The following is a 23,239-nucleotide window of genomic DNA, read 5'->3' as shown; positions in this document are numbered from 1 at the left end:
TTTAAGATACAGGGCCTAGTGGGAGGTCCTTAGGTCCCTAGAGGCATGCTTTCAGAAGGGATTACAGGTGTCCTGCGAGGGAGTTCTCATGAGAGTTACAAAGTCCTGGACCTGGTCCCAGTTGGTCTCTTTTTGGTTTGAAGATGTGATTGTTTCCTTCCACACATGCTCCCACCACCTGCTGCAGAATCCTGAAAAGAGCCTGAACCATGCTCTTTGGACTTTTGGGCTCCAAAATTGAAGTTAAATGAACCTCTTTTCTTTTTAAAGCTAGCCTGCCTCAGGTAAAGCATAGCAATGAAAAATAGTCCAATACAGATTGTAGTTTCTGAAAAGTATTGCAATTATATTTCTGGTTCCATATATTCTCCTTGCTTCACCCCTATCAAGATGCAGAGTCTCTTATCCTTTCCTGAAACTGAGAATGGCTTTGTGACTGCCTCTGTGGATAGAATGCATGACTTTGAGGTGCTCGTGAAAGGGTACGGTTTCCTCATGGTTCTCTCTTTTTGAGACAAGTGTCTTGGGATCCTGGTGCTTACATGTAAGAAATCCAGTGGTCCTAAAGCTGCTATGTTGGAGAGACCATGTGGAGAGACCAAGCAAGGAAAGAGAGGGAGGCTGGGGGAAGCCTTACTACCCCAGTCCAGCTGTTTGCATCTTTCTAGCCCAGGTGCCAGCTATGAGTGAAAGAGTCTGCTGATGACTCTATCCTAGACTTTGGGCTGCACAGCTGATGCTAAGAGGAGCAGAGATGCAAAGAAATGCTCTTCCCACTGAGATCTATCCAAATGGGCATGTTCATGAGCCAAAAATGACAAATTCAAAACCCAAAACAACAACAATAAAAACAAATGTTGGTGTTGGCTTAAGTCATGAAGATTTGCAGAGGTTTATTGTTCAGCAATAAACAACTGGGGCATCAGTTCAAGGAAATCTTCAGTCACATTTGTCCTTAAGGACTGAGACAAACCTTGAAAAATCTTGGCTAGTCTTGAAGATGTTATTCAGATAGGCAACATATGTGAACTTTTGAAAATTTGTACTCCTACTGAAAACACAAGAGAAGAAAAATGTCAAGGATCCAGAATGCCTGTTCACATGCATGTGGCTTTATATAAACACATGATCATACAAGCCACCTGCTGTCTTGCCTCCTTACAAACTTGGCTTGTTTCCTTCCAGGTGTGTGTGGGATAGCCATCAGACATAAATCAGTGTGCTTCCTGAACCCAGAGAGTCCAGTGAAATGAGAAGTGACCAGTCTTGGCATGTTTGGGATTAGTCTTTGAGTCTACATGGGTTATTCTGTGAGGCTAGCTGACTTCTCCCATCAACAAAGTGGATTGTCCCTTACAACTGGGGATACCTAGAAGTTGTGGGGGCAACATGCACCAAATAACTAGGCCAACAATTCCTGTCCTACCTGCTCCATGATGCACTAAATGTCTTGTATATGAACAGAGCTGCTTTATAGTTCCTGGGGAAAGCTGAGAGACAAAGAACATGCTGACTTAAAAATACACATTTAAAACCATCTCCAATCCATAGTGAGTGGGCATTTTTGTAAAATGCAATAAAAATGAATTACTAGGAAAATGAAACAAAAATAGGTGTTAACAGTCAAACTCAAATTTATTATTAGATTTAACAGATCTCAAGTGATGTTTGTCAAATTGTATCAAAGTCTCTAAATGTTTGCCTTCCTTATCTCACTTATGTCCTTGCAGCCCAGCATAGGTGCCAGGGCCACACTCTGAATCACACAGGTCTGGAGAGCAGACAGGAGCCATTTTTATGGAGGCAGATTTGGAAAGGCAAAGGTGTGAAGAAACAAGACATAAGCTTTGTGAGATCCAGGAGTGAAAAGCAAAGAGAAGTGGGCAGTCTTCAGCAGGGGAAGCTCTAAGAGAGGGAAGTTGAGGTTCTGCAAGCAATGACAGTTGTTCACTTTTCGATTTTAGCCTGAGGTTGGTCTTAAGATCAGACAAGAGACTCCACTTGGAAAAGGGTAGAAGGAGCATGATTTACAACAACACTTGACATCTTGGCAGGGGCTGTTATTACGTTTCCCTCAACTAAAAGCCATAGATGCCAAATAGGTTCCAAAGAGACTGGAATGCCCTCCAGGTATGTGACCAAGCACACAGTCCTCCTTCCATCATGTGGATGCAGAGACCCATATCTGAATCTTGGAGTTGAGGAATTCTAAGGATGCTTCAGGGTCTGTATGTGGGCACATGTGTGCATGCGTGTGTGGTGGCGAGTGCCAGCCCAGGGTCTGCCAACTAACTTGTAATGTGATCAACAGATATCCTTTCCTTCTTAGGTAGTGTCTGTTCTGACACATGTCAGGAATCCCAGGGAACCTTTATGTGTCTAACTGGTTGCTGCCTCATTGAATTTATTGGGGGACAGAATAACCACTGCTTGACAGCCTGGGCTGTGAGGAAGATAGAACCTACACATTAATCAGAGTGGACCTCAAGATATTTGCTTGTAAGCTACTTTAAACTTTTTCGATTATGAATTCTTTTTCACTCCTCTTGCATCCTGATATGCTTTCTTATATGAAAGCAAAAAGCATAGTCTTATCATTCCTATGCATTGGCCTTATACTCTCTTATCATTATTGCAACTCAGTGCCTGCACCTCTTACTGATATTTTGCTACTACTAATAACAGTTTAGGATTATTGTAGAGCTTTGATTCCCTGAATATTTTAGGGGAGCATTGTGAGAATCTTGCATGATATTTGTATTTGTTTAAAAAATATGCATACCTTTTATTATTTATATTAAAGAAATGTTTTCATATATGTACAAGGAAGCAAGTGAAAGGAAATAAATTACATCATGTCTGTAGTACTACACATTTAGAAGCAACCTAAATATCCATCAAAAGTGGAATGGAAAAATAAGCTAGGATTTACCCACACAATAGAATGCCATGTAATGGTTAAAAGGAGTGAGGCAGATCTGAGTAGGAACATAGAAAGATCTCAAGATGCATTGCCAAATGAGCAAGGTGATTTCCACATGATATATCCAGCATGATATATCCAGCATGATAATATTTCTGAAAGAAACAAAAATCCCCACAAAGTAAAAAGCACCACTACATGTTTTCTAATGGTACATTTTTCATAGAAAATACTTTGTAATTCTACATGCAAAATGAATACAGTAGTTCTTCTGGATAGGAGGAGAGAAAATTGGAAGTAGAGGTGGTCAACAGTAACTTTCAATCTTATCTACAGTGCTTGCGTTTTTTTTTTTTTTTTTTTTTTTTAATGGGGAAATGTTACTCATATCTTATTTATGTACATGCTGAATAACTTTCATCTGAAATGTTTGGGACTAGAAATGCTTTGGAATTTGGATTTTTAAAAGATTTCGGAATAGTTGCAGTACCTAAGGAGATATCTTGGGATTGGGACCAAGTCTAAACATGAAATTAATTTATGCTTCATATACACCTTGGATATACAGCCTATAGGTAATTTTATATACTATTTTTAGTGCGCCTGTGTTTTGACTGGAACTCATTGCATGAGTTCAGATGTGGGTTTTTTCACTTGTGGTGACATATGGGTTCTCAAAAGATTTTGGCTTTTGGAGCATTTCAGATTTTGGAGTCAAAATAAAGACGAAGGGAGGGAAGGTGGCAAGACCATTTGCAAAGTGGTGCTCAAAGATAGGGGCCATGATGCTCCAAGAGCCAGAGCAACTAGTTGCAGCTCTGCTCTTCAACCAGCCCAGGAGGCGATGGGCCTCTGGGGTCACTTGGACTGGTGGCCTACCAGGAGTTAAGAGGTAAGAGAAGGGGTTCTGGAGCCAAACCACCTGGCTTCAGATCCTTCAGCACCTTACAAGCTCTGTGACCCTGGGGGGAGATTATTCAACTTCTCAGTGCTTTAGTGTCCCTGAGTGTAAAATGAGCATATCATGGGGGGGTTGGTAAAGATAAAATTGATTCATACAACAAAACCTTTAAAATGGCTCCTGGTACAGAAAAATCTCCACGTAAATTTTATCTATTACTATTAATATTTGAAACCTTATCCCCCTTCTCAGAAGATTCCCTGGGACTGAGATGTTTAACCTCCACTAAGGTCAAGCCCTCATTTGTGGTCACCAATGGCTGGAAGTTTTCAATGCTCTAGATTCCCTTCTAGATGGAAGGGAATGAGCAGCGTCATTGGAAGGATTGGGACTGAGTGGAACATTTTATTGTGCAATTGGAGGAAATTATGCACAGAGAAGAGAGTCTTCCTGGTGGTTACTCCCACTAGGAAGTTGGCAGCAGAGACGGCTGCCAGTCTCCCACCTCCCAATGCCTCTGGTGGGCACCCTCTCCATGGGCATCACACATGGCTCTGACAGAAGCAAGGAAGGTGGCAATGGCTAGGGGAACAACAGAATTCGAATTTTCATCAAAAGACTGGCTTATTCTACTTTGAAAAATGCGTAAAAAATCACTGGTCAGTGACAGACAAGGTAAGACAGTAGTGTCATAAAGCCTAGGTTTGTAATAGGCTATATCATCTAGGTTGTGAAAGTACATTTTGATGCTTGTACAATGACAAAATGGCCTAATTATGAATTTCTCAGATGGCATACCTGTCATTAAGTGACACATGACTGTATTCTTTCAGCTCGGGCAACGTTTTCCATTCTTTGGAGTCATCAGTTATTGCCATGATAATGGCACAGACAATGCCCCAGGGCAGACTGTGGGGAGCTGAAAGATGGGCATATATGCCCCTAGGACAGAGGGGAGGCAGCTCCGCAGGAGAACAGGAGATTGAGATGTGCTCTTTCTAGGCAGGCAACTGCCCCCCACTGGGGGGGAAATAACCCCCTCTCATCTTCAATATTGACCCGCAAGGAAAAAAAAAAAAATCCATCTTAGTGCTTTCTCAGTAGATCATGAAGCCGTTTATTTAATATTATTTGGATAACAAGCCTCCACATGAATGGGATTCGAATGTCAGTTGTCTTAGGGGAAAAAAGATTTATTGGTTGGTAAATATTGAGAAAGAAAAGCTGATAAAGAACGGCTTCAGCTGCAGCTTCTGCCGGGAGCAGGAGAACAGGCCTGTGTTGTATTTTGGGGCCCTGGGAAGGCAAAAAATTGTGAATGTCTTTCTTTGTTGGTGGGTGTTAAAGTAGAGCCTGCTACAAATAATTTCTTATTTCTGTTCGCATAGATTTTAAATTATGTAGTTTCCCTACCTTGTTAAGTATTAAAGCAGTCTTGTTTAAGGAAAAGTCACTTAAATAATGAAGCTTATGTATCTTGTTTTCAGACATCAATATCTGGCTTTGAGTGGCACAAAGGGATAAAGGAATGTGGATTCAGAGCTTGCTGGGATGCTTGGCAATTCTAATTCCACCCCAGGCTGCAAATGGACACAAAACTGTTGTGACTGTTGAAGAAGAGAAGGCTGGGTGAGCACGTGGTGTTGGGAAATTGTATTTTCTTCTTCGAGTTCTTCTGTTTCCGAATATTTAATCTTACTGTTCTCTTTTTTAGTGAAGGTCTCTTTAGTAAAGAATCTCTTTCCTGAAATTGCTCCAGGCAACACAGAAGCGGGATTCAGTAGCGCCCAGGCCCCGGAATGCAGGCTTTAGCAAGGCTCATGTGAGGATAGACTGCCATCTCGTGGTCATTTTGGTTTTCTACACCCCAACCAACAGCTAGGCTGCAGAAAGCCAGAACATGGGTTGAAAATGATGCTGGATGCTTCTACTGCACAGTTTGGATACCTTTAAAAATCACCCAGGAAATAGATGAGTACCCTCAATCCAAGGTAGGTTCCAGTGAACATTCTGTACCTTGTCGTTCTGTGGGCTGAACTAAAATGAGGTGGAATTGTGGGGAAAATACAATTCCATGGTGAGGAACATGTAATTACCAAATATTTCCTGTGTTCATGGCAGAGAGTTGGGGGAATAATGCCCAGGCTGAGGAAAGGAGAAGGTAACTTGTGTCAAGGGTCATTGAATGCCAGTTTATATGGGCAGAAGTGGCCAGAAGTGACCCGTGGTCTTTTGTCTAACAGGGCGTCCAGTCAGCCCCTCAGACAAAGCCAGGCCTGAGCAGGCAAGATCCAGGGATCTGTGATTTATTTATTTTTCCAAAATTAAAATCTGATTATAAAAACATTAATGTTATGTTAAAAAAGGAATCAAACAACATATAATTTACAAAGAAGAAAATAAAAGATTGGAAGCCTTGACATCCTAGGCACCCATTGCTAGCCCTTAGTCAGCCAAACTTTCAGACAGCTCACCATGAATGCATACAAGTAGAAATTAAAAGACACTTTTTAATTTGGGGGAGTGGCAAAGGATTGAACTCAGGAGTACTTGGCCACTGAGCCACATCCCCAGCCCTGTTTTGTATTTTATTTAGAGACAAGGTCTCACTGAGTTGCTTAGTGCCTCGCTTTTGCTGCGGCTGGCTTTGAACTCACCATCCTCCTGCCTCAGCCTCCCGAGTTGCTGGGATTATAGGCACACACCACCATGCCTGGCTTAAAATACACATTTATATGAGTGCAATCAAACCTTGCACTCTATTCAGTAACCTGCTTCTTCATTCAACACTATGCCAAAGGCATCTTTCCAGGTCAGTAAATACAGGTTGGCATCATTGTTTTTTAACAATTGCATAATAGCCAATGATAAGTAATATTGATTTGATTCCTGCTATGTGCTAGGCACTGTATTAAATACATGAGTGATCTTACATAATCTCACAGTAACTCTACAAGTAGAGATTTTTATTATGCCCTTTACACAGATGAGGAGACTGAGACACGAGGAAATTAATCAGCACCACCATGGTGTCTAACTTTAGAGTCCATGTTCTTAACCACTTGGCTAGAGATACTCCATCATTTACATACCAGTTTTCCTGATGGACATTAAATTGTTTCCATTTTTGGGGCATAAAACATAAGACTGCAATGAAATGGTAGAGCATATACATCTTTGTACACTAGTGAATGTTCCTCTTTAAGTGAATCTAAAAGTGCAGTGTCTGAGTCACAGTATTTGCTCCATTTATACTTTGACGAGTCCAGCATCCCTTCAGACAGGTTTACCAACTCATATTCCCCACCAGCTGTATATGAGGAATTCCAGCACCTCATGTCCTGCCAATACTAAGCTTTTTCATCATTTTTTCTTTTTTTCTCTGCCTTTTAAAAAAAATAGCCTTTGAAAAAGTAGAAATAATAAGTACAACATGCCCCTTTAAACACTTTACTTATTATATATGATCAATTGCTAACCATTTGCTATATTTGCTTTCTCTCTCATTCTGTATTAATTTTTATTAAGCTTCAGAGTTAGAGACATCATTACATTCAATGCCTAAATATTTCACCACACTCCTCTTAAGAAAAAAGACATGCTTATGTATCAGCATAATATAACCATTATACTTGGGAGATATTACATTGATAAACTACAGTTTTCCCACACAAAATCCACATCAAATTACAAAATATTTTCTGGGTGCAGTGGCGCATGCTTGTAGTCCTAGTTGCTCAAGAGGCTGAGGCTAGGGGGATTGCAAATTCAAGGCCAATTTAGCAAGATTCTCAGCAATTTAGTGAAACCTTGTCTCATAAGCAAAAATAAGAAAGACTGAGGATGTAGCTCAGTGGTAAAGCACCTCTGGGTTCCATTCCCAATACTAAAAAAAAAAAAAAAAAAAAAAAAAAAAAATTACAGAATCTTTAATAGTGCTCTGTTTTAATCCAGAATAGAATTCAGGTTCATATCAAGGTTTGTAGTCATGTCTCTTTATCTCCTTTAATCCAGATCCATTCTCCAGTCTCTGTGGTCTTTCATGACCTTGGTAGCTTGAAGAGTACTATAGATTGGATCCTAAGTGTCCCTGTTGAAGATGTGATCTCTGTGTGGTGTGTGGGAGGTGATGGAACCTTTAAGAGATGGGGAGTAGTGGAAGGCCTTTAGGTCATTGGGTATGTCATCTGGAAAGGATTACGGGACCTTGGTCTCTTCCTCTTTTTCTCTGTTGCTTCCTAGATGTTAGGGGAGTGATTTTGCTTCATGTAGAGCGAAATCTGATTCCTTTCATTTAGAAAGTCTTGGCGATTCATCTATCCTCTAATTTTTCACTTTGATAGGTAGATAATCCCAAATTTGGCCGGTGGTAGCACCTTTGAGTTGAACCTGTGTCCTCAGAGCACTTTCTTGCTTACTGGCATAGTGAGATGCTCCAGGTTCATCTTGCACTTTCAAGATGGAAAAACCCGGGCCTGGAATCAGTCATTTCTCCAAGAGCCCACCTGTCTTCGTTTATATGTTTATTTAATCTCTCTTACTGTTACTAGTTTTCAAGTTCTGGAATACAATTGACATTTTTGGTATATACTTCCAGGAATTTTAGCACATGTAGATTTATGAAACTACCACTGCAATAGAGATATAGAACAACTCCAAATCATCAAATTGTAGACCTCAAAGATATACAAGTTGTAATTATTAAGCATTTCTCCATAAAATTGGAAGAAAAAAAAAAAGATACCCAACAGTCCTGTTATGCTCAGAAATTGTTCCATGTGCCTGTCTTCCCTCTTCCTGACAACTGCTGCTCTTGTTTCTATCTTTATAATTTTACCTTTCCTAGAATTTTATGAAGTATGAAATCACACAACATGCATCTTTTGAATCTGGCTTCCTTCATTCGGGATGTCTTTGAGATTCATCCCTCTCAGGTTGCTGCTTCAGGAAGGAGCTGCCACTGCCTGGGCAAAGAGTCATTGTGAAATGATGTAGACAGGAACAGGAAGTACTCAGAAATAGGAGGTATTCAGGTACAGGAAGTGCTCAGAAAGAGGAAATACCAGGAGCAGGAAGGGACAGAGAACTTTTCTCTCCTTCAGCCTTGGTTTCCCTCTCTTAACCCCTGTTGGCCGATTCCAGTGGAAAGCATCTTGACTGAACCAGAAACTAAAGGCAGAATCTCAACGCTAGCGTCACAAACTGAGAATAGAACAATGGGTTTAGAACCTACAAGAGCTTAATAACTGCATTGTTCTTTGGATATATTTGAATGACTGCATAACTTTGCATTCAATAGAAGAACAAGCTTTTACCTTCTTTCAGAATTTATTACCAGTCTCTATTTGCTCTTTCATTGGGTAATTCTTATTGATGCCAGACCCACCTACCTTCCCTCCCTCTTTCTTTCTCTTCCCCTCTCTGTTTCCTCCCTCCCTTCCTCTCACTTTCTCTCTCTCGAACCTCTGGGACAACCTGGCATTGTCAACTGTTTCTACCACCTCAATCTCTACTTCTTTCTGAACTTCCCCATGCCCTTTTGGGGGTATTGCAAGTTTCAGGGACAGTGACATTACATGTTTAATGGTACTCCTTAACACATTGCATCCCAGACCAAGATTCAGAAGCTCAGACTATATCTTTGGGTAAAGCATATGAATTATTTCAGTCTCAGTTCTCCTAAAATGGGAGTGAGAGAATATGGTCATCACCCATCTCATGTAAGTAGTATTAAGATACAAATGAGACACAAGACAGGTAAGTGATTTAAAAGCTTTTGGAAGTTTCTAGGAAAAGTTTGCTGACAGAACTAGTTTCTTCTGAAACTCCATCAGAAAAAACAATGCTCTCAGGGAGTCTTTACAGGGGCTGTAAATTTGTCTGATTTCTCCCCATGGGTGTGCCACTCACAGAGAAAATAGTGGGACAGACAACTCCAATGGCCCAGGAGTTGAGCAGTGCACATCTTGCACAACCAGACATAATAGACCTTGTACCTCTGAAGATAGGAGTCTGAAATCAATTTCATTGAGCCAGATTCAAGGAATTGGAAGGGCTTGTTCCTTCTGGAGGGTCTAAGGAATAAGTTTCTTTGCCTTTTTTGGCTTCTAGAGGTGCATGTATTTCTGGGTTTGTAACCCCTTCCTCTTTTTGTCAAAGTTCCTCACTCCAATTTCTGTTTCTGGTGTCTTCTTTCTCTTTTGACCTTCTTGTCTCCCTCTTATAAGACACTGATGATTACATTTAAGCCTTTTCCTGGATAATCCAGGCTAATCTCATCTCAAGATCCTTAACTTAATCTGAAAAGTTCCTTTTGTTACATACAGTTCTGGAGATTAAGGAACGGATATCTCTGGGGGGGGGCATTATTCAGTCTATCACACATCAGGTTACAACATGATGGGTAGAAATGGGCCTATGAGGAGTCACATCATCACTGGGGTCAAAAAAAGTAAATGGATAGATGGTGGATAGATGGGTAGGTAGACAGATAATAGAGAATATAAACCCAGATTTAGAAAGGACTTGAACTTTGAAATGTCAACCAGAAGGCAATGGAGCCTGTGTACAAACCAGAGAAGGAAAATGATCTCCAGCTAGAATCCGACTGTGAGCTATACCACTGCCAATCAGGTGTGATAGCAGATGAAAGACATCAGCATGTAAACAAAGTCCCCAAAGCTGCTTTTGTGTTCCATTAAAATCAGGGAGTGAACCAAGAAAAAGGAGGATAGGAGGTGGGAATTAGGAGATCATGTAGGAGGTCGCCGAGTGATAGCAGCCCTGGGAAAAGGGCTGTCACGTCTGGCTATGCAGGATGTACGCTGCTCAGGAAGTGCCATTATCATTATTTTCTCTGTAAGTGGCACAGACATAGAAGGAAATCAAACCAATTCAGAGCCCCTCTGATGGTTCTCTAAGAGCTGTCCTTAGGAAACTGAAATCAAGGGAAGAGATGTAGCCAGTTGATAGAATTTGTGAGTGAATTAATGATAAGTACACAGAAATCTAAGGAAATCAAAAGGAAATACTAACTTTAGGATGCTAACAACTATGAAACTCAAACCATAATATCTCAGTTCTGAGGAGTATTTATGAAGTCACAATAACTTAAGCAGTAATCATCAACCTACTGTAAATTTTGAAATACTTACATTGTGGGGTCGGGGTTGTGGGAAAGTGGTGTGCCTGTCTGTAGAGATGTGAGGTGAAAAATCAAGAAGTAAGAATACAAAATTATTATCTAAGGGAAGGCAGTAAATGCCCAAATTATTAGTGAGTATCTGGGAAGGGGTGGAGAAGTTGGGGCCATTATATTTTATAACTAGTCTTGAAGTGTTAGACTATTTAAAAATTTTTTTTTATTTTTACAGGCTGCATTTTGATTCATTGTTCACAAAAGGGGTGCATCATTTTGTTTCTATGCTAGTGCATTATAGTTATACCTAGCAGTGTGGTTCATTTTGACGTGTAGTCATACATACATGGAATATAATTTTCTCCATTTCAGTCCCCTCTTCCCTCCTCCTGTTTCCCTTCTTCTACTCTACTGGTGTTCCTTCTATTTATTGTTTTTAAAAAGTGGTGCTTTATATTCCCTGTGGTGTATTCATATCTATGCATAACATAAGGTGGTCAATTTCATTTGGCAGTTCCTTCCTTTTTCCCATTTCTTCTCCCTCCCCTTCAATCCTCTTCCTCTACTTCACTGATCTCCCTTCTATTTTCAGGGATTCCCTCAGCCTTTCCCCACCCTTATTTTGCTCTATTTTCCTTCTGAATATGAAAGGAAACAGTTGACCTGTTAGATTCCTTAAACTGTATGCATTTGTAACATTGCTCAAAATACAAACTGCTAAAAGTTTTAAAATTCTCTTGACTCTGGGCAAGCCATTTAATCTGTAAACCTAAATTGTGTAGGTGTGTGTGTGTGTGTGTGTGTGTGATGTCGATAGAGACATGAGTTAAAGAGTGAAGAGTTATAGAGGAAAAGCTACTGTTACGTATATCATTGGTATTACTGTGAGCCCAATGTTTATTGCCATGGTATTCTAGACCTTTCTGCTGATGGATGTTTAAAGCTCACTGTGCACAGAATTGTTGTTTGAATCAGAGCAGCGGGTCCTTCGCATACACCATTTAGCACCCTGCACATAGATGTTGGGTTTCTGTTGCTAAGACTGAAGTTTTAGATTTAGACTAATATGAAAGTCTCCTGTGCACAGAGGAGTCAGAGACCAAATATTTGTGTAGATGTTCCTCTAGAACCTATCCCTCCCGCATATAGACTATTGTCCAAGCACTGGACACAGCACAAGTTCTGAAAAGTACTGGGGTTGAGAATCAGACTCACAAGTATTCAAAACTCTGCTGGGTCCTAGATGTGATCTTGGCATATTTCAGGCTTGGCTGAACCTTATATTTCTTATTTGAGCATTAAATGAAATTATGTGAGTACGCCAGCTTGAATAGTGTTCCCCCAAAATTCACATCTGCTTAGAACTTCAGAATGTGAGCTTCTTTAGGAATAGAGTAGATAGCAGATGTAACAAGGCAGGATGAAGTCATACTGGATCCTAATACACAGGGCCCTAAGTCTCATAACCAGCGTCCTAGTATGTACAGGGAGACCGAGATACAAATCCACAGGAAAAACAACCACGGAAGTAGAGACAGAGAATGAAGTGATGTGTCCACAAGTCAAGAAGCAGGAGAGAGGCAGAATTTCCAGAAGGGACCAACTCTGCCAACACCTTAATTTTGGACTTCTTACCTCCAGAACTGTGAGATAATAAATTTCCATTGTTCTCAGCCACCCAGGCCTGGGTAATTTGTTATGGTAGCCCTAAACTAGCACAGCACATAACAAGCCCAAATGGGATCAGGCCAGTGTAGATATGGGGTTGCTGTTTGCTCCCCTCTTATTTCTAGGTTTGGTAGCCCTGATATTGCTCACATGAGCAGAAGTTAACAGCCAGGCATCCTTGATGGCCCTGTTAGTTAGCATCTTTCACTATAACAAATACCAGAGTCAATCGATTTAAAATAAGAAAAAGTTTGTTTTGGCTCACAGTTTGGGAGATTCCAGGTCATGAACAGATGGACACATTGCTTTTAGGGCTCTGGCCAGGAGGGCAGCAGCATGCCATGATGGGAGAGCATGGTGAAATGAAAGAAAGAGGAAGGGGCTAGGGTCTAATTGTCTTCTTCAAGGTCATGGCCCCAGTGATCTGAAGATGTCCCACTAGGCCACACCTATTAAAGTTTCTACCATCTCTCAGTAGTGAAACACTACAGACCTTTGAGGACATTTAGGATTCAAACTATAGTAATGGCTGACGGAATCCTGTCCATGCACTGTGGCTGAGGAAAAGGAAGGAGTTTTCTGGTCCTGGAGATGAGGCATATGCTTGGCTGTTGGAGAAAGATCACAGAATACTTGTGTGGAGGTGATGATGCCAAGTATTCAACACAGCTTTGCGGATGAACACTGAGAACCAGGAGGTCGTTATTTCATTTTGAAAACAGTTAGCCATCAATGCATCTCCTGAGGGCAGGAAAAATTGACCTGCCTCAGCCCATTCCTGATACTGAGGCCTGGAGTGGCATAGATGGCTCTGGATGCTCTTTTAGAAATGTGGTTTTCTGAAGACGTGTCGAGGATTGTATCTCTGATTTTGATGAGCCATGGCTTGACAGGTTTGTCATTGCCTAATCGGAATGTGGGGGTGTAAGAATTGGAACACGAAGGCCTGGCACTTACACAGAGCCAACCCCACAGACATTCAAGGTGGGCTGCACTGCTCTTCCTTCCTTCTACCATCCTGAGAAACATGGTAAATATCTACCATCATCTATCTGCAAGTGTGGTGGTGCACACCTGTGATCCCAAGCAACTAGGGAGGCAGAGGCAGGTGGATTGCACACTCTAGGCTAGCCTGGAAAATTTAATGAGACTCTGTCTTGAAACAAAAATAAAAAGGGTTGGGATGTAGTTCAGTGACAAGAGTGCTTGTCTAGCTTGTACTAGGCCCTGGGTTAAAAAATAAAATAAAATCCTCCATCATTACCCCTCATATGTATCTTTGTGTCTCTTTAACCACATTATTATATCTTCAGAGAGTGTAAGCAACATGGCTTTAAAAATTTGAAAAAGAATATACTGGATTCAAGAATAACCCATGGCACCTCCTGTCTGTGTGATTCTGAGCAAGTTACTTCATCTCTCTTGTTCTTTATTTCATCATCTGTAGAATGAGGATATTAATCACTTCCTAGGTACTGCAAAGGATTTTGGCAGGACAAATGACAAAGTAGTAAATCTGCTTGGTAAGGTACTAAGGGAAAGGAAAAAAATTAACATTTAAAGAGCACCTCCCAAATATCAGGCACACAGTTGCTACAGTGATAATTGCCTTCAGCATACTTTCCTCTTCACATTGATGTGGGGGTTTAGAACTTATGGCCTCTTCTAAGGAAAAAGAAGCTGAAGGTCGAAGGTAGACCAATTGCCTAAATCACTCAAGAGTAGAAATATATAAAGATGTTTCAATGGCACAGTCACTGTTTAGGTAATAGGGATTTCTCAACAAACAAGGAGTTACATTCCATGGGTGCAAAATGAATCAAAAAGACATTAATGAATAAATCAGATAATTATAGTAAAATAGCTATGAAAAAAGAAATAACGGGTGATGAAACAGAGAGAACCTAAAGGTGGGGTCATTTCAAATTGAGGGATCAAAAAAGGACTTTTTGAAGAAAGCATTTGCACTGAGATCTAAACAAGAAGCATCCAATCATGTGAAGATTGCAGGGAAAAGCATCCAGGAGATGGGAAGAGCAAGTACAAAATCTCCACTGGGATCATGAGGTTTGTGTATATCAGAGCAGAAAAACTAGGACAAATGTAACATTTTGAGCAAAAGTGTGTGTGTGTGTGTGTGTGTGTGTGTGTGTGTGTGTGTGTGTGTGTGTGTGTGTGTGAGAGAGAGAGAGAGAGAGAGAGAGAGAGAGAGAGAGAGAGAGAGAGAGAGAGAGAGAGAGAGAGAAATGTAGAATGTTATGATGTTATGATTTGGGCAATGCTCAGAGGGAGGTATTTGGAGAAGTGATTGGATGTTGAGGGCTCTGACCTCATCAGTGGATTAAACCATCAAGGGATTCATAGCAGAATGGATTATTGTGAGGTAGTGGAAACTGTAGGAAGCAGAACCTGGGTGGAGGGAGTGAGTCCCTGAGAGTGCACCCTTGGGAACTATATCTTATCCATTACCCACTTCCTTTCCTTCTGCTTCTATACAGCCATGATGATACCAGCCACATCCTCCTGCCATGATGTTTCTGTCTCAAAACAGACCTAAAAGCAATAGAGTCAACTGACTATGGACTGAAATCTCTCAAACTGCCAGCCCGAATCAATCTCCCCCCCCCCCTTTTTTTTTTTTTTGTGGTGCTGGGGATTAGAACCCAGGGCCTTGTGCTTGCAAGGCAAGCACTCTACCAACTAAGCTAGATTCCCAGCCCATTCTTCCCCTTTTAAAGTTGTTTTTCTCAGGTATTTTGTCACAGTGATGAAAAGTTAACACACAGAAGATGAGGGTACAGAGGTGTACAGGCCATTTGTAAAACTTCAAGTTTAAGGCAAGGAGACAAATGAATTTGAGATGCATTGGGAATTTGAGACAGAGGAATTACTCCATCTTCCACTCCTGATATGGCTATTATTATGTAATTTTGCATTTGTCAGACATCGTCATGCTTTGTAACCATTGAAGGAAACCAGTGAGCTGGTGGGACAAAATGTGAACCTGGTTCTCTCAGATCACACACTATCTTGTTTGTGTATATCATACACTATCTTGTTTCCTCTCACCAACTTTCAGCATTGGGGTGGCTTTAAAGATAGGGATGGCTATGAGGAAAAAAATAAGAACAAAATCCCTTCTTCCTGGTCAATTGGACTGATCATCAAAATCAGGCAGCAGTTGATCACCGAGGAAGCCTTTCTTGAAAATCTCTCAGAGCAAGAGTCAACTCTGTGGTCTATTCCACAGCCAAACAGTTCTGCATGCTGTAAACCAGGGCCCTCTATCCTCTACCTGCCAGGGTGTGCTTTCCCTGCCAATAACAGACGCACAGAATTTCAGAACCTCCCCTTCTAAGACTTTCATCATTTTCTATTGAGAACAAATACATAAAGAATTTAATAACTAAAATAATTTAAAAACTAAAGAAACATTTTTGCACAGTATTTTTGTAAAGTATTCCTATGTAATAACTGATGACTATGTGTAATAGATTTTATTCTTAATTTGTATTAGTCAGGGTTCTCTAGAGGAACAGAATCAGCAGGAAGTATGATTATTAAAAGGGGATTTATGGGACTAGGGAGACAGCTTAGTTGGTAGAGTGCTTGCCTTACAAGCACAAGGCCCTGGGTTCGATCCTCAGCATCTCAAAAAAAAAAAAAAAAAAAAAACCAAAACAGGGGGGATTTATTAGATTGGCTTACACAGTCAGAAGCTGGAAAGTCCACAATGGCCACCTTCAGGCTAGAGAGATGGAAGAACCAGTAGATGCACACAGTCTAAGAGGCGGAAGCCCCAGAACAAGAGGGATCAACAATACTACCCTACTCCAAGACCAAGGCTTCTGAAAACTACCTGTAGAATCACTGGCAGAGTCCGTTTTGAAAGAGTGAAGAAGCAAGAGTCTGATATCCTCAGACAATCGAAGCAGCAATCGAGAGCCCATTCAAGAAGAGTTGAACTTGCATCTACATCTGCTTCCTTGTTCTTCCAACTTTTATTTCATCCAAGCCACCATACCATTGGGCAGTGCTGCCCACGCTTAGGAGTGAGGGCTCTTCTACTTCAGTTCACTATCCCACATTCCAGTCATTCCCAGACACACCCTCATGGACACACCCAGGAGCTTCTTAATCATCGGCATCTCTTAATCCAATCAAGGTGATAATTCAAATTAACCATTACATAATTTATGAAGCATTATGTTAAAATTAAGCATAGAAAACTTTAGAAGTCATATTTTGCCAGAATGGTTAAAATTAAGGATGTGCCTACTTCTGTTTCCCTTTACTTACCTTCCCTGAGAGAGAACCACTATCTCAATTTTATAGAAGTCTAAAATTGCTCCTTCTCCTTTTAAAGAGTTTCCCTCCATATTTTTTGGTTTGAAAAATTTTAAACTTACTAGAAAAGTTGCAAAATAGTACAATAAATACCCACTTACCCTTCCTTGATTTGCCAGTTGTTAACATTTTGTTCCATTTTTTGTTATCTTTTTATCTATCTATCCATCCATCCTTTATCTATCGCATCTATCCTATGACATCTATCGCATCTATCGCATCAATTGTATCTATCATTTATCTATCACATCTATCCTATTTATCTATCTGTCACATCTATCCTAACCTATCTATCCACCCTATGTATCTATGTGTCTATCTTTCTTAGTCCATTTTGTGATGCTATAAAATCATACCACAGACTGTCTAATTCATAAGCAAAATGTTCATTTGGCTTATTGTTCTGGAGGTTGGGAAGTTCATGATGTAGGAGCTGCACATGGCTAGGGGCTTCTTGCCACATCATCCCATGGTGGAAGGCAAGGAAGGAGACCAGGAATGAGAGACAGAGACTGAGGGGGTGGTGCTGAACTCACTTTTATAACAAACCCACTTTTGTGATAACAAATGTGCTCCACAATAATGACACTAACCCATTCATGAAGGCAAAGTCCTCATGGCATAGTCACCTGCTAAAGTCCCCACTTTTCAACACTGTTGCATTATGGATTAAGTTTCCACACCCCCAAATTTGGGGGGGGGGGCAGTCAGACCATAGCACTACTTGTCTCTCTTTGCCAAAACATATTATATCATATCATGTCACATCATCATCAATCTGTTTTTGTTGAAACCCATTTAAGATTGTAGTCACACACGTATGACCTTTCATTTGTAAGTGTTCTATACATCTCTTAAGATGAAGGACATTCGCCTACATCAAAATCAGAAAATTCAGTATGGTGTGACACTATTATCTAATATATAGTCTGTATTCAAATCCTCCTGTTGTCCCAGAGCAGTCCTTTGTAGTTGTTTCTCTGTTTCCTTGTTTCAGGATTCAAGTCAGGGTTGCATATTCCATCTTTTTTCCTGTCTCTTTAGCCTCCACTACTCTAGAACAGTTCTTCAGCCTTGTTTCCCCATGCACTGACAATTTTGAAAAGTCCAGGCCTGTTTTCAGAATGTCCCTCAATTTGGATTTGTCTGATGGTTTCCTCATGAGTAGGTTCAGAATAATAAAGAAATCACCTTTTAAAAGCCCCTTTAAAGGCTTCACACTGAATGAAATCTGCTCTCAATTTGCTTTGACACCAGGGACTTTATTGCATAGGGGAATTGAGCTGGTATGGGAAAATCCACCTCTGGAACAGATTTGAGCTAAGCTAAGCTGAGTAAGGCTGGTAGCTGAATTGTCTGTTTGACACTTCAATTGAGCTGCCAGGGCACTCAGAGATCTCTGTTACAGCTTGAGTTAACTCTTTATTCCCATTCATCTCTGCAGTGTGCCTTCCCAAACCAGCAGACTCACTGAGGGCATCGTCCATGAGGAATCACCAAAATGAGGCCTGGGAGCCAGCAAGTTGGGCCCCATGACTGGCAGATGCTCACCACATCAGCTGCTGGGACAGAGGCCAGCAAAGTGAAAAGGCATGTGGAATCCCAATAGGCAAAAAGCAATTTCCTGCACCGAGGCTTGGCCAGGAGACTGCAGTTTTACACCTCCTGTATTCAAAGGCTGTGGGGAGTTTGAAGGAAGGACTTGAGCCTAATGCTTCATTTCCAAAGGCCCAGCAGCCAGAAACCTTTGTGCCCTGCCCAGGCAAGAGGTACTACTTCTAATCCATAAGTGTCCCGGGCCCTGCAGTTCTCCTGGGGGCAGCTCTGGCATAGGAACCAGGCCCCAACTCATAAGTCTCAGGGTCTCACACTAGGTGGCACAATTTAGCTGTAGGTCTTGTCAAGCAGAATTCTCCACGTTTTCCCCACTAAAGGGCTTGCCTATATCTCTGTTTTTATCTATCTCAGAAGGAATGTTGGGGAAGTGGGAAGGAGGAGAGAGACCTGCAGAATTCCTTATTGCATCCTTGGCATCAAAACGATGAGCTCCCCTTTCCATCCTCCACTTCCTGGAGACCATGCTTGAGACATTGGCTCCTCTGGACGAGTCCACTTAGACACAAGAACTTTTTGCTAATGTGGGTCGACCAGAAGGACAAAAGTTCCAGAACTGGGTCCACTCACTGCTGTGCCCCATGGCTTAACCTTTTCCAGCTTTGGTCTTCTTAGCAGAAAAATTGAGATAATATTCACAGAACTCCCAAGAGAATGGCTTCAGACAATCATACATACACTTAGAATAACAGAAGTTAATATCCTGAGATCTACTCAGAGCCCTCAAGAAATCTGCAGGTACAATTCAAGGGACTGGCAGACTCGGATAAGAAACAAAATTACATCTTTACTTTCCATAAAAATCTCCCAGCAACTCACTTCAGGGTATTGTTTGGAACCAATCTTGAGCCATCCATGTCTCCAAAAATGGTACTTTCTCTCAAATTTCATCCTTATAGGTGAATTTTGTGGATCCAACATCTCATGTGAATTTACTATGTTGGTTGAGTTTTAAGCATGTATCATGTACCTTGTACTACAGTGGCCCTCATTTACAGTTTGCTTTCCAAGATTTCAGTCAATCTCAGTCCAAAAACGTTTCAAGGAAAATTCCAGGAATGAGCAATTTATAACTTTTAAATTGTGTGCCATTCCAATTAGCATGATGAAATCTCAGCTGTGCTGCTCCAACTCACCTGGGACATGACTTGTTCCATTGTTTAGTGCATTCACCCTGTATCCATTCATCAGTCACTGGACCATCTCAGTTATCAGATCTACTGTTGTGGTATTACAGTGCCTGTGTTCCAGTAATCCTTTTAAAGGGCAAAGTAGTGATGCACAGGAGGCACCAGGGCATAAAAATGTGATGCTGTGTGGCAAAGCTGCAGGACGTATAGGGAAAATACATTATATGCAGGGTTCTGTACTATCTGCAGTTTCAGGCATTCACTACAATCTTGGGTTGCACACTCCACAGATAAGGCAGGACTACTGAAGCTATATTTATCTTATTTAATCTTACCCCCTCAAGTAGTAAATGTTACACCATTCTACAAATAAGGACATTGAACTCAAAGAGGTTTGCAACTTGCTCCCAGTCCTTTGCACAGAAGGAAGAGGAATGAAGCTTCTCTGTGATGGTCTGTGTGACAGGTAGTCTTTAAAGATGGCACCTATAATTCCTCCCTGCCATGTAGGCTCATATTCCATTAATGGAGTCTGTCTTGGTGGAGTCTGTCTCTCTCCCCCTTAAATCTCGACTGGCCTGTGACTTGCTTTGACCAGTGGAATGAGTTAGCAATGACACTGTGTCAATGCCAAGCAGAACTTTTAGGAGATCTGGGAATTTCTGCTTTTGCCTTCCTGGAACTGGGCTACCAGGTTGTAAGGAAGTTCAGGTGATACTGAGAGACAGGAGCCATGAGACAAGTTCTTAGAGGATGAGACACCACATAAAGAGTGAGGCTGCCTTCCAGGCCTACCCAGCTAAATACCTGAGTGACTATAGCTGACATAATGTGGAGTAGAAAATCCCCCGATCAACCCTCAGAATGGTGAGACATAATAAATTGTTGTCTACATTCAATAGTGTGTTTTAACTCAATAACCAATTGCTTTAAATCAGAGCATTTTTGGAGTAGTTAGTTGCACAGTGATAAACGACTAGAGTTTACCCATCATTTTTCACTAAAAATTAACTGCTTGTGGCCAATGGTCAACTCTGAAGTTTTTCAAAACAACAAACAATTGGGTTATGTTCTTCTAGGAGCAGTGACAGGATCCTTGTCTTCTGAGAAATACCGGTATTCGCTTGTGTCTCTGCAAACTGTTCTAACCAGACTTTGGGGGGAGGTGGTTAGTGGTAGTGGCTTGAACTCAGAGTGGAAAATTTCCATGCAAGTCCTCTGCTTTTGGTGGATTGGAACAGTTTGCTTTGTACTTTGAGAAACACTTGTGTTTTCTGGGGATAGTTTAGTGTATCATGTGAGGTTCTAATGCAGTGGTGTCCTTATGCTGATGCAATGTGAACAGAAAGGGTGGGCTGGAGACATTATAGGAAAGTCTAGATGAGACTTTGGCTTGGCAAGGAGTTGTATTTTAAACCCTGACAAGGACAGGTGATCTAACAGCTATGTCATGGATAAAAATTTTGTTGAAATGAGGTGCGTTGGAAGGTGGGCCTAGAGTGGTGGTTTTCTCAGAATGTAGCTTACTTCTCTATGACCATTTGATTTGTAGGGGAGGGTGTCAACCCTGTTCTTATGTTTTTAGCACAAATGCTGGTGCCATGTCTGAGGTCCCTAAGCCAACTTTGATGAAGGATGAGAAGACAGAGTCAAGATGCAAAATGCAAAATCATTTCCCAGGCATCCTATTGTCTACCGGATGGCTTTTCTTGAGCATTTTTCTAGTCCCCAAAAACCTCTTAGAATGAGATGGAAGAACATACCCTCAAACACATTGCTCATTTTTGTTTCCTCCAGGATCCAATAGGTGGTGGTAACGGGCCAGCAAAGAAGCATCTAGTAGTTGAGTTCAGACTCCTTGTCAATGCGATGAGAGCAGCTCTGTGATTGGAGTCAAAAACTGCATCAGTGAAGAATTGTAAGTCCAAAGGCCCGTGAGGTAGACACTAACTGCTCAAAATTGGCTTAGTGAGGATGCCATTTTTCATGGCTTGCTCATTCCCTTTAGCTAGGATTTCAATCAACCTATTATCTGGGCTATACAGTTGGAGTAGTTAGGCTGCATCTGAGCATTCACTGTATTGTGCAATCTTCAGGGTTTACCAAGAATATGCTAGATGTGGTCTTTGCTCTGGTAGGGGCTGGAAGTTTCTTTAATATATGGTTCAAGCCCAGAAGGAGGCACAAACATGCAGACAGCCAAAAGGGTATGGACACAAACAATCCCATACATGGTGACTGTTAGGGAATGTGGAGGTAGAAAAGATGAGATATATGATTGGGAAATTGGATAAGGAGGGATGGATGTGAGGCTGGGCTACTCAGGAAAGATATGACGAAGGTGTGAAATCTGGGGGGAATTTGGAAGAAGACAGGAGAGGTGGTGGGAAAAGATATCATGAAGCAGGAGGAAGCATTGCAAGGTCTAAGAGTGATGGGACTTTGATCACTTTGATCAGGTAGAAGATGAGAAATTTGGGGCCAGTGCAGCTAGCTGATAGGATATGGTGACCAGGAGCTTAAGATGAGAAACTTCCAGTGGAGTGTCTCCTGTGCATTTGGTACTGGCCATGCCAGCATGGATAATCTGAATGTCAGTGGTATGCCAGATTCAGAGGTTCTAACAGGGTTTCACTTGTGTGACATGTTCTATCCAACATTCCTGTTCCTTTCAGCTTTCTGGAGCTTTCTAGATTAAAATCTTTATTAGCAAAGGTGGCACCACAAAAGCTATATCATTGTCCCTAGGGAGTCTTCTGTAGCTCCTTCTCCAATCCCTGTAAATCCTTTATTTGATGTGATTCTGCAAATATTTGGTGTGCTCTATAAATCTTTTATTGGGTGTGATTTACACAGAAACACACTGTGAAAAACCCCACTGGACTGACAGGACCAAAGACATCCCAGTCTGGGGAGAAGTAATATTTTTTAAATAATATCTTTCAAGGATTTTTGATCACGGGTCATGCACAAAAATACATTTTATATGTAACCCAGTTTATAATGCATTATATTATAATGCATAATTTATAACTGAAATAAAAATTATGAACTTTGTCATATTCTATTTAAAACAATGCTGGAAGTGGCATACTAAATTGATCGGCTGATGCAAGAAATTCTCTTTTTTAGTTTGTATTCTCTCCCAGAAAGATACCTCTGGATTATCTTCCAAAAATAGAAGCTCTCACTGCTTCAGAGACCCCATAATTTGCTTTTGGTTATGATTTGAAAAAAAGTGGGACAGAAGTTTATTTATTGTTGCAACCTTTATAAGAAAAATCTAGGCAGATTGAAAGAACAAACAGGACCTGTGACAAAATCAACATCAGAGAACTTAAAAGCACTTTATTTACTCATGTAGAGTTAATGTGATTTTTTTTTCTTTGCTTTTTAAAAAAAATTATTTGGCAGTTATTACCTTTGCTGGCTATATTGGGGAGGGCTTTCCCCATCCACTAATTACATTTCAGAAATCTTAATTTCAAGAAGCAGGCAGCTCAGTGAAAAGTGGGCAT

General features: G+C 41.0%; 1 long non-coding RNA gene across 5 annotated transcripts in view; it reads left to right on the top strand.

The window, feature by feature from the left end:
• The window catches only part of LOC306651642, a 129,500-nt gene that overhangs the window by 72,232 nt on the left and 34,029 nt on the right, over positions 1–23,239 (top strand). For 2 of the 5 annotated variants that reach the window (XR_013761165.1, XR_013761167.1), the window contains 3 exons: positions 3,621–3,815; positions 5,312–5,464; positions 5,593–7,716. This is a non-coding gene — a long non-coding RNA (uncharacterized lncRNA). Of the gene's footprint in view, positions 1–2,329; positions 2,500–3,620; positions 3,816–5,311; positions 5,465–5,592; positions 7,717–15,128; positions 16,204–23,239 lie in introns of those variants that run through there. The other 3 variants (XR_013761164.1, XR_013761163.1, XR_013761166.1) reach the window with 3 other exon arrangements.

Source organism: Sciurus vulgaris (genome assembly GCF_902686455.1).
Source record: "Sciurus vulgaris genome assembly, chromosome: 2".
Taxonomy (NCBI): domain Eukaryota; kingdom Metazoa; phylum Chordata; class Mammalia; order Rodentia; family Sciuridae; genus Sciurus; species Sciurus vulgaris.
The sequence above is the reverse complement of the archived record's forward strand: the minus strand, read 5'-3'. Positions and strand labels throughout refer to the sequence as shown.